This window comes from Hordeum vulgare, chromosome 5H, assembly GCF_904849725.1.
Source record: "Hordeum vulgare subsp. vulgare chromosome 5H, MorexV3_pseudomolecules_assembly, whole genome shotgun sequence".
Classification (NCBI taxonomy): Eukaryota; Viridiplantae; Streptophyta; class Magnoliopsida; order Poales; family Poaceae; genus Hordeum; species Hordeum vulgare.
This window is the reverse complement of record NC_058522.1, coordinates 451,510,815-451,531,039: the sequence shown is the minus strand read 5'-3', so window position 1 is coordinate 451,531,039 and position 20,225 is coordinate 451,510,815.

Genomic DNA, 20,225 nt, shown 5'->3' with positions numbered 1-20,225 from the left:
AAACTTTACTTTTCTGTCTGGGAACCGCCTATAGCACGTGTAGCATGGAAGATGGTGAAAACTCTTAGTCATTGCGTTGACAGTGAAAGCATGCCACCCAAAATTATTGTCTCTGTTTTAAAATCTTGAGTTCTGGCACCTCTGCAAATCAATGCTTCCCTCTGCGAAGGGCCTGTCTATTTATGTTCCTGTTGAGTCATCCTCTTCTTATAAAAGCACCAATTCGAGAGCACCTCTGCCATTTTTAGGCTTTGCTTTTAACTGTGATTGAGTATGACTCTGACTGGATCTTCTTTCCCATGAATTACAAATTTAGTCAGCCCTTGGTCTTTGAAGGTGCTCTGCATTTATGTTTTGCGGTCTGAGAAAGAGCTAGTGAGATACCATATGTTCACACTGCTTCATGATTGTTTTGATTGAACTGTTGATGTTTGAAACTTATTATTATTTGCTTGCTAGTTGATTATGCCATTGATATGAGTTTACCGTGAGACCTAGATGTCATTTGCTTATGTGGTTAGCTTGTGATCTTGCTGAAATTCTCGTTATGAGTTAGACATAGTTGCAACAACAAGATGAAACAGAGTTCGTTAATGTTTTTCTTCTGTCTCTTTCAGTTTCTCAACTGAATTGCTTGAGGACAAGCAAGGTTTTAAGCTTGGGGAACTTGATACGTCTCCGTCGTATCTACTTTTCCAAACTCTTTTGCCCTTGTTTTGGACTCTAATTTGCATTATTTGAATGGAACTAACCCGGACTAACGCTGTTTTCAGCAGAATTGCCATGGTATTGTTTTTGGGCAGAAATAAAAGTTCTCGGAATGACCTGGAAATTTACGGGGATTTTTTTTGGAATATATAAAAAATACTGGCGCAAGAATCAACCGGAGGGGTGGAGCTGAGAGCCCACAAGCACACCAGATGCGGGCCCCCCTGGCCGCGCGTGGCAGGCTTGTGGGGCCCACGAAGCTCCACCGCCTCCAATCTCAGCTCTATTTAGTCCCTCTGCACGAGTTCATCGCGTTTTACAATACGGAGAAGAGTTCATTGCGTTTTACGATACGGAGGCGCCGCCACCTCCTATTCTTCCTCTGGAGGGCAGATATGCAGTCCGTTCTGGGCTCCGCAGAGGGGAGATCGTCGCCATCGCATCAAGAACCTTCCTTCATCGCCAATTCGATGATGATCTTCACCGTTCGTGAGTAATCTCATCGTAGGCTTGTTGGATGGTGATGGGTTGGATGAGATCTATCATGTAATCGAGTTAGTTTTGACGGGGATTGATCCCTAGTATCCAATATGTTCTGAGATTGATGTTGCTACTACTTTGCCATGCTTAATGCTTATCACTAGGGCCCGAGTGCCATGATTTCATATATGAACCTATTATAGTGTCGCAAATATATGTGTGTCCTTGATCCTATCTTGCAAGTTGTAGTCACCTACTATGTGTTCTGACCCGGCAACCCCGGAGTGACAATAGCCGGAACCACTCCCGGAGATGACCATAGTATCAGGAGTTCATGTATTCACTAAGTGTTAATGCGTTGGTCCGGTTCTTTATTAAAAGGAGAACCATAATATCCCGTAGTTTCCATTAGGACCCCGCTGCCACGGGAGGGATGGCAATAGATGTCATGCAAGTTCTTTTCCCTAAGCACGTATGACTACATACGGAATACATGCCTACATTACATTGACGAACTCGAGCTAGTTACATATCTCTCTGTGTTATAACTGTTGCATGATGAATAGCATCCGACATAATCATCCATCACCGATCCAATCCCTACGAGTTTTTCCTACTGGTCCTTGCTAGGTTACTTTGTCGCTACTGCTGTCACTTCTGCTATTGTTACGTTGTTGCTACTGTTGTTACTTTGCTGCTACTGCTATCACTTTCTGCTACTGGTTACTATTGCTATTGTTGCTATCATTCTACCTTGCTACTGATACTTGGCTGCAGATACTAAATCTTTCAGGTGTGGTTGAATTGACAAATCAACTGCTAATACTTGAGAATATTCTTTGGCTTCCCCTTGTGTCGAATCAATAAATTTGGGTTGAATACTCTACCCTCGAAAACTGTTGCGATCCCCTATACTTGTGGGTTATCAGTACACTGTCGGCAATGCCCGAAAACCTACCGGAATCCAAATACCAACTACCTATATAACAATCTTCGTTTCTGGACCATTCCAGAACTCCTAGACGTCCTTGGTCTCATCCGGGAGTCCGAACAAAACTTCGGTCACCAACACATATAACTCAACTATACTGAAACGCCACCGAACCTTAAGTGCAGACCGTGCGGGTTCGAGAACTATGCATACATGACCTGAGACACTCTCCGGTCAATAACCTACAGTGGGACATGGATGTCCATATTGGCTCCTACATATTCTACGAAGATCTCTATCGGTTGAACCTCTATGTCAAGGATTCATATAATCCCGTATACTATTCCCTTTGTCCTTCGATATGTTACTTGCCCGAGATCCGATCGTCGGTATCTCTATACCTAGTTCAATCTCGTTACCCGCAAGTCTCTTTACTCGTTCCATAATACAAGATCATGTAACTAACTCCTTAGTCACATTGCTTGCAAGGCTAGTTGTGATGTTGTATTACCGAGTGGGCCCCGAGATACCTCTCCGTCACACGGAGTGACAAATCCCAGTCTTGATCCATGCCAACCCAACAGACACCTTTGGAAATACCTATAGAGCACCTTTATAGTCACCCAGTTACGTTGCGACATTTGATAACCCACAAGGTATTCCTCTGGTGTCCGGGAGTTGAATGATCTTATGGTGATAGGAACAAATACATTGACATACAGAAAACAGTAGCAATAAACCGACACGATCATGTACTAAGTTTATAGTCTGGGTCTTGTCCATCACATCATTCTCCCAATGATGTGATCTCGTTATCAAGTGACAACACTTGCCTATGGCCAGGATGTTGGGGAACGTCGCATGGGAAACAAAAATTTTCCTACGCGCACGAAGACCTATCATGGTGATGTCCATCTACGAGAGGGGATATTCGATCTACGTACCCTTGTAGATCGCACAGCAGAATCGTTAGTGAATGCGGTTGATGTAGTGGAACGTCCTCACGTCCCTCGATCCGCCCCGCGAACCGTCCCGCGGTCAGTCCCACGATCTAGTGTCGAACGGACGGCACCTCCGCGTTCAGCACACGTACAGCTCGACGATGATCTCGGCCTTCTTGATCCAGCAAGAGAGACGGAGAGGTAGATGAGTTCTCCGGCAGCGTGACGGCGCTCCGGAGGTTGGTGATGATCTTATCTCGGCAGGGCTCCGCCCGAGCTCCACAGAAACGCGATCTAGAGGTAAAACCGTGGAGATATGTGGTCGGGCTGCCGTGGCAAAGTTGTCTCAAATCAGCCCTAAAACCTCCGTATATATAGGGGGAAGAGGGGAAGCCATGCCTTGGGGTCCAAGGACCCCCAAGGGGTTCGGCCGAGCCAAGGGGGGGAGTCCTCCCCTTCCAAACCGAATCCAACTAGGTTTGGAAGGAGGAGTCCTTCCCCTTTTCCCCACCTCCTTTTTTTTCTTTTCTCTTTGATTTTCTTCCTATGGCGCATAGGGCCTTCTTGGGCTATCCCAGCAGCCCACTAAGGGCTGGTGCGCCACCACCAAGGCCCATGGGCTTCCCCGGGGTGGGTTGCCCCCCCACCCCCGGTGAACACCCGGAACCCATTCGTCATTCCCGGTACATTCCCGGTAACTCTGAAAACCTTTCGGTAATCAAATGAGGTCATCCTATATATCAATCTTCATTTCCAGAAACCCTCGTGACGTCCGTGATCTCATCCGGCACTCCGAACAACATTCGGTAACCAACCATATCACTCAAATACACATAAAACAATGTCGAACCTTAAGTGTGCAGACCCTGCGGGTTCGAGAACTATGTAGACATGACCCGAGTGAGTCCTCGGTCAATATCCAATAGCGGGACCTGGATGCCCATATTGGATCCTACATATTCTACGAAGATCTTATCGTTTGAACCTCAGTGCCAAGGATTCATATAATCCCGTATGTCATTCCCTTTGTCCTTCGGTATGTTACTTGCCCGAGATTCGATCGTCAGTATCCGCATACCTATTTCAATCTCGTTTACCGGCAAGTCTCTTTACTCGTTCCGTAATACAAGACCCCGCAACTTACACTAAGTCACATTGCTTGCAAGGCTTGTGTGTGATGTTGTATTACCGAGTGGGCCCCGAGATACCTCTCCATCACACGGAGTGACAAATCCCAGTCTCGATCCATACTAACTCAACGAACACCTTCGTAGATACCTGTAGAGCATCTTTATAGTCACCCAGTTACGTTGCGACATTTGATACACATAAGGCATTCCTCCGGTGTCAGTGAGTTATATGATCTCATGGTCATAGGAACAAATACTTGACACGCAGAAAACAGTAGCAACAAAATGACACAATCAATATGCTACATCTATTAGTTTGGGTCTAGTCCATCACGTGATTCTCCTAATGATGTGATCCAGTTATCAAGCAACAACACCTTGTTCATAATCAGAAGACCCTGACTATCTTTGATCAACTGGCTAGCCAACTAGAGGCTTGCTAGGGACAGTGTTTTGTCTATGTATCCACACATGTATATAAGTCTTCATTCAATACAATTATAGCATGGATAATAAACGATTATCTTGATACAGGAATTATAATAATAACTATATTTATTATTGCCTCTAGGGCATAGTTCCAACAGTCTCCCACTTGCACTAGAGTCAATAATCTAGCCCTCACATCATCATGCGAATTACATTGTAATAAATCTAACACCCATACAGTTCTGGTGTTGATCATGCTTTGCCCGTGGAAGAGGTTTAGTCAGCGGGTCTGCTACATTCAGATCCGTGTGCACTTTGCATATATTTACATCGTCCCCTTCGACGTAGTCGCGGATGAGGTTGAAGCGTCGTTTGATGTGTCTAGACTTCATGTGAAACCGTGGTTCCTTTGCTAGGGCAATGGCACCCGTGTTGTCACAGAACCAGGTTATTGGATTCAGTGCGCTTGGCACCACTCCAAGATCCGTCATGAACTGCTTCATCCAGACACCCTCCTTAGCCGCCTCCAAGGCAGCCATGTACTCCGCTTCACATGTAGAATCTGCTACGACGCTTTGCTTGGAACTGCACCAGCTTACCGCACCCCCATTAAGAATAAATACGTATCTGGTCTGCGACTTAGAGTCGTCCGGATCTGTGTCAAAGCTTGCATCAACGTAACCTTTTACGGCGAGCTCTTCGTCACCTCCATACATGAGAAACATCTCCTTAGTCCTTTTCAGGTACTTCAGGATATTCTTGACCGCCGTCCAGTGATCCACTCCTCGATTACTCTGGAACCTACCTGCCATACTTATGGCCAGGCTAACGTCCGGTCTAGTGCACAACATTGCATACATGATAGAACCTATGGCTGAAGCATAGGGGACGGTGCTCATATGCTCTCTATCCTCATCAGTTGCTGGGAACTAAGTCTTACTCAATCTCGTACCTTGTAAAACTGGCAAGAACCCTTTCTTGGACTGTTCCATTTTGAACCTCTTCAAAACTTGATCAACGTATGTGCTTTGTGAAATTCCTATCAGGCGTTTCAATCTATCCCTGTAGATCTTAATGCCTAGAATGTAAGCAGCTTCTCCTAGGTCCTTCATAGAGAAACTTTTATTCAAGTAATCCTTTATGCTCTCCAAAAATTCTACGTTGTTTCCAATCAGCAATATGTCATCCACAAATAATATTAGAAATGCCACAGAGCTCCCACTCACTTCCTTGTAAATACAAGATTCTCCAACCACTTGTATAAACCCAAATGCTTTGATCACCTCATCAAAGCGTTTGTTCCAACTCCGAGATGCTTGTACCAGTCCATAAATAGATCGCTGGAGCTTGCACACCTTGTTTAGCATTCTTAGGATCGACAAAACCTTCGGGTTGCATCATATACAACTCTTCCTTAATGAAACCGTTAAGGAACGCCGTTTTGACATCCATCTGCCAGATTTCATAATCGAAAAATGCAGCTATTGCTAACATGATTCTGACGGACTTAAGCATCGCTACGGGTGAAAATGTCTCATCGTAGTCAACTCCTTGAACTTGTGAAAAACCCTTTGCCACAAGTCGAGCTTTATAAACGGTCACATTGCCATCAGCGTCCGTCTTCTTCTTAAAGATCGATTTGTTCTGAATAGCCTTGCGTCCCTCAGGTAGTACTTCCAAAGTCCACACTTTGTTCTCATACATGGATCCTATCTCGTACTTCATGGCCTCTAGCCATCTGTTGGAATCTGGGCCCACCATTGCTTCTTCATGATTTGCAGGTTCATTGTTGTCTAACAACATGATTGACATGACGGGATTACCGTACCACTCTGGAGCAGCACGTGGTCTCGTCGACCTGCGTGGTTCGACGGGAACTTGAACCGGAGTTTCATGATCATCATCATTAACTTCCTCCTCAACCGGCGTCGCAACGACAGAGGTTTCCCCTTGCCCTGCGCCACCATCTAGAGGGATGAGAGGTTCGACAATCTCATCAAGTTCTATCTTCCTCCCACTCAATTCTCTCGAGAGAAACTCCTTCTCGAGAAAAGCTCCGTTTTTAGCAACAAACACTTTGTGCTCGGATTTGAGATAGAAGGTGTACCCAACTGTCTCTTTTGGGTAACCTATGAAGATGCATTTTTCTGCTTTGGGTTCCAGCTTTTCAGGCTGAAGCTTTTTGACATAAGCATCACATCCCCAAACTTTAAGAAACGACAACTTTGGCCTTTTGCCATACCACAGTTCATATGGTGTCGTCTCAACGGATTTTGATGGTGCCCTATTTAAAGTGAATGCATCTATGTCTAATGCATAACCCCAAAACGATAACGGCAAATCGGTAAGAGACATCATAGACCGCACCATCTCTAATAAAGTACGATTACGACGTTCGGACACACCATTACGCTGTGGTGTTCCACGCGGTGTCAACTGTGAAACAATTCCACATTGTCTTAAGTGAGCACCAAACTCGAAACTCAGATATTCACCCCCACGATCAGACCATAGGAACTTGATCTTCTTGTTACGATGATTGTCAACTTCACTCTGAAATTGCTTGAACTTTTCAAATGTTTCAGACTTGTGCTTCATTAAGTAGACATAACCATATCTACTCAAATCGTCTGTGAAGGTGAGAAAATAATGATATCCGCCGCGTGCCTCTACGCTCATCGGACCGCACACATCGGTATGTATGATTTCCAACAAGTCACTGGCACGCTCCATTATTCCGGAGAACGGAGTTTTAGTCATCTTGCCCATGAGGCATGGTTCGCACGTGTCAAGTGAATCAAAGTCAAGTGACTCCAAAAGTCCATCGGCATGGAGTTTCTTCATGCGCTTTACACCAATATGACCTAAGCGGCAGTGCCACAAAAATATGGCACTATCATTGTTAACTCTAACTCTTTTGGTCTCAATGTTATGTATGTGTGTATCACTATCAAGATTCAATATAAACAATCCTCTCACATTGGGTGCATGACCATAAAAGATGTTACTCATAGAAATAGAACAACCATTACTCTGAATTAAAAGAGTAACCGTCTCACAATAAAAAAGATCCAGATATAATGTTCATGCTCAATGCAGGCACTAAATAACAATGATTCAAGTTCATAACTAATCCTGATGGTAACTGAAGTGAAACTGTGCCGACGGCGATTGCATCAACCTTGGAACCATTTCCTACGCGCATCGTCACTTCATCTTTCGCCAGCCTTCGTCTATTCCGTAGTTCCTCTTTCGAGTTGCAAATATGAGCAACAGAACCGGTATCGAATACCCAGGCACTACTACGAGAGCCGGTTAAGTACACATCAATAACATGTATATCAAATATACCTGATTTTTCTTTGGTCGCCTTCTTTTCAGCCAGATACTTGGGGCAGTTGCGCTTCCAGTGACCCATACCCTTGCAATAGTAACACTCTGTTTTAGGCTTATGTCCAGCTTTGGGTTTCTTCGTCGGATTGGCAACAGGCTTGCCGCTCTTCTTTGAATTACCCTTCTTGCCTTTGTCGTTTCTCTTGAAACTAGTGGTCTTATTCACCATCAACACTTGATGCTCTTTACGGAGTTCAGACTCTGCGACTTTCAGCATCGCAAACAACTCGCCGGGTGACTTGTTCATCCCTTGCATGTTGTAGTTCAACACAAAGCCTTTATAGCTTGGTGGCAGTGATTGAAGGATTCTGTCAGTGATAGCCTCTTGCGGGAGTTCAATCCCCAGCTTAGCTAGACGGTTTGAGTACCCAGACATTTTGAGCACATGTTCACTGACAGACGAATTCTCCTCCATCTTGCAAGCATAGAATTTATCGGAGGTCTCATACCTCTTGATCCGGGCGTTCTTCTGAAAGATGAACTTCAACTCCTGGAACATCTCAAATGCTCCATGACGCTCAAAGCGACGTTGAAGTCCCGGTTCTAAGCCATACAAGACTGCACATTGAACTACTGAGTAGTCCTCCTTACGTGTTAACCAAGCGTTCTTAACATCCTGGTCAGCCGTAGCGGGTGGTTCATCTCCTAGCGCAGCATTAAGGACATAATCCTTCTTCCCAGCTTGTAAGATTGGCTTAAGATTATGAGCCCAGTCTAAAAAGTTGCTTCCATCATCTTTCAACTTAGCTTTCTCTAGGAACGTATTAAAATTCAGGGTGACTGTCGCGTGAGCCATGATCTACAACACAAATATATTCAAAATGGACTTAGACTATGTTCAAGATAATTAGAGTTTAACTTAATCAAATTACTTGCTAAACTCCCACTCAAAAAGTACATCTCTCTAGTCATTTGAGTGGTTCATGATCCACTTACACTAGCTCAAGTCCGATCATCACGTGAGTTGAGTATAGTTTCAGTGGTAAGCATCCCTATGCTAATCATATCATCTATATGATTCATGATCGACCTTTCGGTCTCATGTGTTCTGAGGCCATGTCTGCACATGCTAGGCTCGTCAAGCTTAACCCGAGTGTTCCGCGTGTGCAACTGTTTTGCACACGTTGTATGTGAACGTTGAGTCTATCACACCCGATCATCACGTGGTGTCTCGAAACGACGAACTGTAGCAACGGTGCACAGTCGGGGAGAACACAATTTCGTCTTGAAATTTTAGTGAGAGATCACCTCATAATGCTACCGTCGTTCTAAGCAAAATAAGGTGCATAAAAGGATTAACATCACATGCAATTCATAAGTGACATGATATGGCCATCATCACGTGCTCCTTGATCTCCATCACCAAAGCACCGGCATGATCTTCTTGTCACCGGCGCCACACCATGATCTCCATCAACGTGTCGCCATCGGGGTTGTCGTACTACTCATGCTATTACTATTAAAGCTACATCCTAGCAAAATAGTAAACGCATCTGCAAGCACAAACGTTAGTTTAAAGACAACCCTATGGCTCCTGCCGGTTGCCGTACCATCGACGTGCAAGTCGATATTATCTATTACAACATGATCATCTCATACATCCAATATATCACATCACATCGTTGGCCATATCACATCACAAGCATACCCTGCAAAAACAAGTTAGACGTCCTCTAATTTTGTTGTTGCATGTTTTACGTGGTGACCATGGGTATCTAGTAGGATCGCATCTTACTTACGCAAACACCACAACGGAGATATATGAATTGCTATTTAACCTTATACAAGGACCTCCTCGGTCAAATCCGATTCAACTAAAGTTGGAGAAACTGACACTTGCCAGTCATCTTTGAGGAACGGGGTTACTCGTAGTGATGAAACCAGTCTCTCGTAAGCGTACGAGTAATGTCGGTCCAAGCCGCTTCAATCCAACAATACCGCGGGATCAAAAAGACTAAGGAGGGCAGAAAAACGCACATCACCGCCCACAAAAACTTTTGTGTTCTACTCGAGAAGACATCTACGCATGAACCTAGCTCATGATGCCACTATTGGGGAACGTCGCATGGGAAACAAAAATTTTCCTACGCGCGCGAATACCTATCATGGTGATGTCCATCTACGAGAGGGGATATTCGATCTACGTACCCTTGTAGATCGCACAGCAGAAGCGTTAGTGAACGCGGTTGATGTAGTGGAACGTCCTCACGTCCCTCGATCCGCCCCGCGAACCGTCCCGCGATCAGTCCCACGATCTAGTGTCGAACGGACGGCACCTCCGCGTTCAGCACACGTACAGCTCGATGATGATCTCGGCCTTCTTGATCCAGCAAGAGAGACGGAGAGGTAGATGAGTTCTCCGGCAGCGTGACGGCGCTCCGGAGGTTGGTGATGATCTTATCTCGGCAGGGCTCCGCCCGAGCTCCGCAGAAACGCGATCTAGAGGTAAAACCGTGGAGATATGTGGTCGGGCTGCCGTGGCAAAGTTGTCTCAAATCAGCCCTAAAACCACCGTATATACAGGGGGAAGAGGGGAAGCCTTGCCTTGGGGTCCAAGGACCCCCAAGGGGTTCGGCCGAGCCAAGGGGGGGAGTCCTCCCCTTCCAAACCGAATCCAACTAGGTTTGGAAGGAGGAGTCCTTCCCCTTTTTCCCACCTCCTCTTTTTTTTCTTTTCTCTTTGATTTTCTTCGTATGGCGCATAGGGCCTTCTTGGGCTGTCCCACCAGCCCACTAAGGGTTGGTGCGCCACCCCCAAGGCCTATGGGCTTCCCCGGGGTGGGTTGCCCCCCCACCCCCGGTGAACACCCGGAACCCATTCGTCATTCCCGGTACATTCCCGGTAACTCTGAAAACCTTTCGGTAATCAAATGAGGTCATCCTATATATCAATCTTCATTTCCAGAAACCCTCGTGACGTCCGTGATCTCATCCGGCACTCCGAACAACATTCGGTAACCAACCATATCACTCAAATACACATAAAACAATGTCGAACCTTAAGTGTGCAGACCCTGCGGGTTCGAGAACTATGTAGACATGACCCGAGTGAGTCCTCGGTCAATATCCAATAGCGGGACCTGGATGCCCATATTGGATCCTACATATTCTACGAAGATCTTATCGTTTGAACCTCAGTGCCAAGGATTCATATAATCCCGTATGTCATTCCCTTTGTCCTTCGGTATGTTACTTGCCCGAGATTCGATCGTCAGTATCCGCATACCTATTTCAATCTCGTTTACCGGCAAGTCTCTTTACTCGTTCCGTAATACAAGACCCCGCAACTTACACTAAGTCACATTGCTTGCAAGGCTTGTGTGTGATGTTGTATTACCGAGTGGGCCCCGAGATACCTCTCCATCACACGGAGTGACAAATCCCAGTCTCGATCCATACTAACTCAACGAACACCTTCGTAGATACCTGTAGAGCATCTTTATAGTCACCCAGTTACGTTGCGACGTTTGATACACATAAGGCATTCTTCCGGTGTCAGTGAGTTATATGATCTCATGGTCATAGGAACAAATACTTGACACGCAGAAAATAGTAGCAACAAAATGACACGATCAATACGCTACGTCTATTAGTTTGGGTCTAGTCCATCACGTGATTCTCCTAATGACGTGATCCAGTTATCAAGCAACAACACCTTGTTCATAATCAGAAGACCCTGACTATCTTTGATCAACTGGTTAGCCAACTAGAGGCTTGCTAGGGACAGTGTTTTGTCTATGTATCCACACATGTATATAAGTCTTCATTCAATACAGTTATAGCATGGATAATAAAAAATTATCTTGATACAGGAATTATAATAATAACTATATTTATTATTGCCTCTAGAGCATAATTCCAACAGAGGAAACCTTGACCATCTTTGATCAACGAACTAGTCAACTAGAGGCTCACTAGGGACAGTGTGTTGTCTATGTATCCACACATGTATTTGAGTCTCCAATCAATAGAATTCTAGCATGGATAATAAACGATTATTTTGAACAAGGAAATATAATAATAACTAATTTATTATTGCGTCTAGGGCATATTTCCAACAAAAGCCATGCTGCTTCTCCGCTGAGATGGCGGGGTAGCTTCTGGGGTAGCTTCGTGCCGCTGAGATGGTTGGCCGCCAGCTCGCTCGCTCTCAAGTTCCTCTAGCTTTTGTAGTCTTGCATTGATCTTTTGCATGTCACTCAGCTCTGCTTTCCTCTTTCTCTCTCGGCTTCTGTAACCGCCTGTGCTGGGAAACCCAACCTTCCACGGAATGGAGCCTGGTGTCCCTCATGTTCATCCAGGGTGCTCAGAATTCCCTAGGGCCTCAGTCAGCTCGTCCTTCTCTTTGTAGGGAATGAACGTCCCTTCCTGTGCTGCGGTGATACAGTTCTGAAGTTTCTTTATGGGTATTGCAAGTTGCTCGTCCGTCCAACGACACTTCCCTGTTTCAGGGTCGAAAGTTCCCCCAACCCCGAAGAACCAAGTCCTTGAAGGGTCTGGCCAGTTAAATGTCTGTGGTTTGACCCCTTTAGCAATCAAGTCATTCTCAGCTTTGTCCCACAACTGCCGGGCTTTGAGGTAGCCACCTGACCCCATGAGATGGTTATACTGCTTCTTTGCAGCATTGTTCTTGTTCGTATCTGACATTTTCTTTCTCTTGTTCGATGTCTTGTAGGCCACAAATGCGGGCCAGTGATCTCTCATCTTCTCAAATTGGTCGATGAATTCTGGAGTCTTCCCTTTGTCGACAAACTTTGGTTTCAACTGTTTCTTCCACCTCCTGAATAGATCTGCCATCTTCTTAAGAGCACATGCCTTGACCAGTGGCTCTATAACTGGCTTATTTGGATCCTCCTATGGCGGTAGGGTGAAATTTGCCTTCTGCGCGGTCCAAAGATCATCTCTCTGCGTATCGAGGACATAATCACCTTCAGGGGCGTCATCGCCCTTAGGCTTATTCCATTGCTTGATGTCGATCGGAATGTTGTCCCTAAAAATAGCTCCGCACTGAGCATAAAATGCGTCCTTGGTCCGCTTGGGTAGAATCGGTAGGCCATCGTTCGCGAGTGTTGTGATCGTGAACTTTTCATCCTTGCACAACCTTCTCTTCCGGCCTCGTCTCGTTACCGAAGTTTGGCTCGATCCAGACTTTGCAACAGCTCCCTCCTCTGTTCGGTAGCTGGAGCCATCGTCATGGTCTCCTTCTTCCTCGGGCATTCGGTCACCGGACCCATCTTGATCATGTCCTTCCTCCTCCATTGTTTGATCACCGGAGCCGTCATCCTCTCCTTCTAGACCATGAGTGTCATTGAGATACCAAGAGATCTCAACTCCGTCATGGATTATCTCACCCAACAACTATTCTTCTTCCAAGTTTCTTGGATCCATAGTTTCTGCAAATATTACAACATGTCAATTAATATACAAACATGAATGTCCGACGTCCGGGCCGCCTCTCTCATGAATGTCAAACAACAGATTCTATACAAAAACTTTCTTCTATAAACAAAAACCTTTCTTCTACGAACAAAAAACTGTGTCTTGGCAACAATGATCCGACAATGTTCAATTTTTTCCAAGACCCATACTAAAGATGTTGTACTAAATATCATCTTAGCTATAGGAGTCCTATTTTAGTACCAATCATGGAGTAGACATGAATCCTATTTTACTATTTGTTGATGTATAATCATAATAGAAACATCTATCATGATATTCTTATACATAAACAAATGTACATAGTGAATATTTGAAAATGTACAAAAATGCATAGTCAATATTTGAAAATGTACACAGAAAATGTACAAACACGGCGACGACGGGCTCGGGCTGGCGCGGGCTCCGGGCGGCAACGGTCGACGACGACGGGCTCGGGGTGGCACGGGGGACGACGACAACGGGCTCGCAGAGGAGGCGCGGGCCGGCGGCAACGGGCTTGGGGCAGCGACGACGGGCTCGTGGGCGATGGCGATGGCGATGGGCTCGGGGGCGACGACGACTCGATGGGATCGGGGCGACGACGATGGTGATGGGCTCGGGGGTGACGACGATGGTGATGGGCTCGGGGACGACGGCGATGACAATGGGCTCGGGGCGACGACGGGCTCGGGGCAACGGCGACGGTGATGGGCTTGGGGGCGATGGCGACGACGGGCTCGGGACGACGGCGGCGACGGCGATGGCGATGGGATCGGGCGACGACAGGCTCCGGGGCGACAGCGACGGCGATGACGGGTGATACGTCTCCATCGTACCTACTTTTCCAAACTCTTTTGCCCTTGTTTTGGACTCTAATTTGCATGATTTGAATGGAACTAATCCGGACTGACGCTGTTTTCAGCAGAATTGCCATGGTGTTGTTTTTGCACAGAAATAGAAGTTCTCAGAATGACCTGGAAATTTACGAGGATTTTTGGTGGAATATATGAAAAATACTAGTGCAAGAGTTACCTGCACACGCGGAGCCAGGAGCCCACAAGCCCAGGAGGCGATGCCCCCCTGGCCGCGCCTCGTAGGCTTGTGAGGCCCTCGTGGCTCCGCATCCTCCAACTCCAGCTCTATATATTCTCTCTTGCCCAGAATAAATTAGGAGAGAAGAGTTCATCGCGTTTCACGACACGGAGTCGCCGCCACCACCTGTTCTTCCTCTGGAGGGCAGATCTAGAGTCTGTTCTGGGCTCCGGAGAGGGGAAATCGACGTCGTCGTCATCACCAACCATCCTTCATCGCCAATTCCATGATGCTCTTCACCGTTCGTGAGTAATCTCATCGTAGGCTTGCTGGACGGTGATGGGTTGGATGAGATCTATCATGTAATTGAGTTAGTTTTGATGGGGTTTGATCCCTAGTATCCACTACGTTCTAAGATTGATGTTGCTACTACTTTGCTATGCTTAATGCTTGTCACTAGGGCCCGAGTGCCATGATTTCAGATCTGAACCTATTATGTTTTCATCAATATATGTGTGTTCTTGATCCTATCTTGCAAGTTGTAGTCACCTATTATGTGTTATGACCCGGCAACCCCGGAGTGACAATAGCCGGAACCACTCCCGAAGATGACCATAGTATGAGGAGTTCATGTATTCACTATGTGCTAATGCTTTGTTCCGGTTCTCTATTTAAAAGGAGACCTTAATATCCCTTAGTTTCCATTAGTGCCCCACTGCCACGAGAGGGATGGACAATAGATGTCATGCAAGTTCTTTTCCATAAGCATGTATGACTAAATACAGAATACATGCCTACATTACATTGACGAACTGGAGCGAGTTACGTATCTCCCCATGTTATAACTGTTGCATGATGAATGTCATCCAACATAATTATCCATCACCTATCCAATGCCTACGAGTCTTTTCCTACTGGTCCTTGCTAAGTTACTTTACCGCTACTGCTGTCACTACTGCTGTTGTCACTGCTCATGCTATTACGGCAGCTACCGTTACTATCACACTACTCTGCTATTGAAACTTTGCTGCAGATATTAAGTCTTTCAGGTGTGGTAGAATTGACAACTCAACTGCTAATACTCGAGAATATTCTTTGGCTTTCCCTTGTGTCGAATAAACAAATTTGGGTTGAATACTCTACCCTCGAAAACTGTTGCGATCCCCTATACTTGTGGGTTATCAAGACTATCCTCTAGCGCCGTTGTCGGGGAGGCATAGCTCTATTCTCTAAGTCACTTGGTATTTACGTCTGTTGATCACTATGAGGAATCTGAGAGATCCAAAAACTAAAGTCTTGCCGTCAACTACGAGGACAGGTAAGGAACTGCCATCTAGCTCTGCACTTGATTCACCTTGAGTTATGAGTAAATTTGCGACACCACCACCTACTAGAAATTCTGATGTGTTGCATGTGCTTGATGATGCTACTTCTGCTATCCATGATGCTTATAATGATCCTTTGCTTGATACTGCCTTGCCACTGGGTGCATTTCTTGATGCACAAATTGCTAGAGTTGCTGCTGAATGTGATGATACTTCTGAAACTGATGAAATTATTGAAGTAGACCTATTCTTTCACCTGTTAGAACTAGCTCTCCTAGATACGAATTGCCTAATATACCCGAGGGTTATGTTATGGAGGGAGAGGTAGCTGAAGACTTTCTTGCTTGTAAGGATAGCTATGATCTCGAGAATTTATTGCGCAAGTGGAAAGAAAAATCTCTGAATGCTAGAATGAAATACGATCCTAACTTTGCTACTTCACCCATCTTTGTTACTGATAAGGATTATGAATTCTCTGTTGATCCTGAGTTGATCACTTTGGTTGAATCTGATCATTTTCATGGTTATGAGTCTGAAACGGTTGTAGCACATCTTACTAAACTGAATGATATAGCCACCCTATTCACGAATGAGGAAAAAATTCGCCATTACTATATCCTTAAGTTGTTTTCTTTCTCGCTAAAGGGTGATGCTAAGACTTGGTTTACTTCTCTTGCTCCTGGTTGTGTGCGTAGTCCCCAGGATATGATATACTACCTCTGTGAGAAGTATTTTCCTGCCCATAAGAAACAAGCTGCATTGCAGGATATATATAACTTTGTGCAAGTTGAAGAAGGGAGTCTCCCACAAGCTTGGGGGAGGCTTGTCCAGTTACTTAATGCTTTGCCTGATCGCCCTCTTGAGAAAAATGAAATACTTGATATCTTTTATAATGGACTAACCGATGCTTCTAGGGACCACCTAGATAGTTGTGATGGTTGTGTTTTCAGGGAACGAACTATGGAACAAGCTGAAATTCTATTGAATAATATCTTGAGCAATGATAATGCTTGGACTATTCCCGAACCACCACCGAAGCCAACTTCAAAGAAAAGAGGTAATGTATTCCTCAGTCCTGAAGATATGCAAGAAGCCAAGAAATCTATGCAAGAGAAAGGTATTAAGTCTGAAGATGCTAAGTATCTACCACCTATTGAAGAAATACATGGTCTTGATAACCCGACACAGGTAGTAGAGGTAAATTTTCTTCGTAGATTCAATGAGAGTGATATTCCTTATGATAAACGTGCTAGTTTATGCTTAGATGAATTTGATAACTTTGTTGCCAAACAACAAAGTTTCAATGATTATGTTAGCAGACAATTGGAACAAAATGCTCGCATGATTAATCATATTAGTGCTTGTGTGGATATAAATGTCAATGATCTTAAGCTTTTGAGTAAACATGCCTCTATGGTCACTAGTCAAGTAGAACAAGTACTTAAGGCTCAAAATGACTTGCTCAATGAGTTGAATGACAATTCTGTTAGAGTTATCACAAGAGGTGGTAGAATGACTCAGGAACCTTTGTATCATGAGGGCCATCCTAAGAGAATTGAACAAGATTCTCAAGGAGTTAGCACTGATGCACCTAGTCATCCTGGTAATAGGAAGAAACAGAAAGATGATAGGAACTTGCATGCTAGCAAACCTGCTGCTGTTGCACCTGAGAATCCAAATGATGTCTCTGTTTCTGATGCCAAAACACAATCTGGTGATGAACATGAGCCTAGTGACAATCTGGTGTTCATGTTGATGCTCAATCTAGTAATGATAAGGATGTGGAGATTGAACCTGTTGTTGATCTTGATAACCCACAACCTAAGAACAGGAGATATGATAAGAACGAATTTATTGCGAGGAAGCATGGTAAAGAAAGAGAACCATGGGTTCAGAAACCCATGCCCTTTCCTCCCAAACCATCCAAGAAAAAAGATGATGAGGTTTTTGAGCGCTTTGTTGAAATGATTAGACCTATCTTTCTGCAAATGCGTTTGACAGATATGCTCAAAATGTCTCTTTATGCTAAGTACATGAAAGATATTGTGACTAATAAAAGGAAGATACCTGAGGTTGAGATTTCCACCATGCTTGCCAACTACACTTTCAAGGGTGGGACTCCTAAGAAACTAGGTGATCCCGGAGTGCCCGCTATACCTTGCTCCATTAAAGGAAATTATGTTAGAACTGCTTTATGCGATCTTGGAGCCGGTGTTAGTGTTATGCCTCTCTCTTTATATCGTAGACTTGAATTGGATAAGTTTACACCTACTGAAATGTCTTTGCAAATGGCCGACAAATCAACTGCTTTTCCTATCGGCATTTGCGAGGATGTGCCTGTTGTGGTTGCTAACATTACTATCTTAACGGACTTATTTATTTTGGATATTCCCGAGGATGATGCCATGGCAGTCATCCTTGGAAGACCCTTTTTAAACACTGCAGGGGCTGTTATTCATTGCAACAAAGGCAATGTCACTTAACATGTTAATAGTAATGAGCACATGGTGCCCTTTTCAAAGAAACAATATCGAGTACATTGCATCAATTCTATTAAAAAATCTTCATCAGTTCTTATTGGAAGCTTTGAATGCCCTATACCTACTATCAAGATGAAGTATGATTTACTTGTTGGGGATATGCACATCCCCGTTGAGGTAACCTAGTGATTATTCGAAAATTGTCCGTTTTATGTGATTCGGAAAAAGTTTGTCAAGGAGACTTGATCAACCTCATTGACGGGTTTCTTTTGATGACCATGAGATGGATGAATCCAGAAGTCACAACCTTCTGTTCCCAACTTTTACTTTCTGTTGTTTAGAAGAAATATGATAAATTTAGCTTTATTTTTCCTGTTTTCTACTTTTTCCGTCACTTAGAAAAGTTTCCCAAAAATAAAATTTCTCCAAATGCCCTGAAATTCAAGTACGATTTTTCTGGAATTTTTGAAAATTTCTGAGATAGAAAGCTAGTCAGGGGGATGCACCAGGGGGCCACAAGCCCAGGAGGCGCGGGCACCCCCCCTGGCCGCACCTGGCAGGCTTGTGGGTCCTCATGACCCACAAGTATAGGGCATCTATCGTAGTCCTTTTGATAAGTAAGAGTGTCGAACCCAACGAGGAGCAGAAGGATCTGACAAGTGGTTTTCACCAAGGTAATATGTGCAAGCACTGAAATTATCGGTAACAAGTAGTTGTGTGACAAGATGATTCGTAGCAAGTAGCAAGTAACAAAAGTAACAACGGTGCAGCAAAGTCACCCAATCCCTTTTGTAGCAAGGGGCAAGCCTGGAAAAAGTCTTTATAGGAGGTAAAGTGCTCCCGAGGACACATGGGAATTTCTGTCAAGCTAGTTTTCATCATGTTCATATGATTCGCGTTCGCTACTTTGATAGTTTGATATGTGGGTGGACCGGCGCTTGGGTACTGCCCTTACTTGGACAAGCATCCCACTTATGATTAACCCATCTCGCAAGCATCCGCAACTACGAAAGAAGAATTAAGACAAAGTCTAACCATAGCATTAAACTAGTGGATCCAAATCAGCCCCTTACGAAGCAACGCATAAACTAGGGTTTAAGCTTCTATCACTCTAGCAACCCATCATCTACTTACTACTTCCCAATGCCTTCCTCTAGTCCCAAATAATGGTGAAGTGTTATGTAGTCGATGTTCACATAACACCACTAGAGGAAAAAACAACATACAACACATCAAAATATCGAATGAATACCAAATTCACATGACTACTTATAGCATGACTTATCCCATGTCCTCAGGAACAAAAGTAACTACTCACAAAGCATAATCATATTCATGACCAGAGAGGTAATGAGTAGCATCAATGATCTGAACATATAATCTTCCACCAAGTAATCCAACTAGCATCAACTACAAAGAGTAATTAACACTACTAGCAACCTTACAAGTACCAATCGGAGTCGCCAGACGGAGATTGGTTACTGATACGACCCAAACGTATCTATAATTTCTGATGGTTTCATGTTGTTATCTTGTCAACTTTGGATGTTTTGTTTACCTTTTATATCTTTTTTGGGACTAACTTATTAATTCAGTGCCAAGTGTTAGTTCCTGTTTTTCTATGTTTTTGACTCTTTTCAAATCTGATTTTGGAACGGAGTCCAAACGGAATAAAATCCCCGAAATATTTTTTTCTAGAACGGAAGAAGATCAGGAGGCTTGAGGGCCAAGGCAGGGGGCTCCCTGGGAGCCCACAAGCCCTGTTGTCGCGGCCAGGGGGCCCGCGGCAACCAGGCTTGTGGCCTCCCTGGCGCTCCCATGCCCTAGCTCTTTGGCCTATAAATTCCCTAAAAATCCAGAAAAAATCAGGGCATCCACGAATACAATTTTCCACCTCCGCAAGCTTCCGTTTCCGCGAGATCTCATCTGGAGACCCTTCCCGGTGCCCTGGCGGAGGGG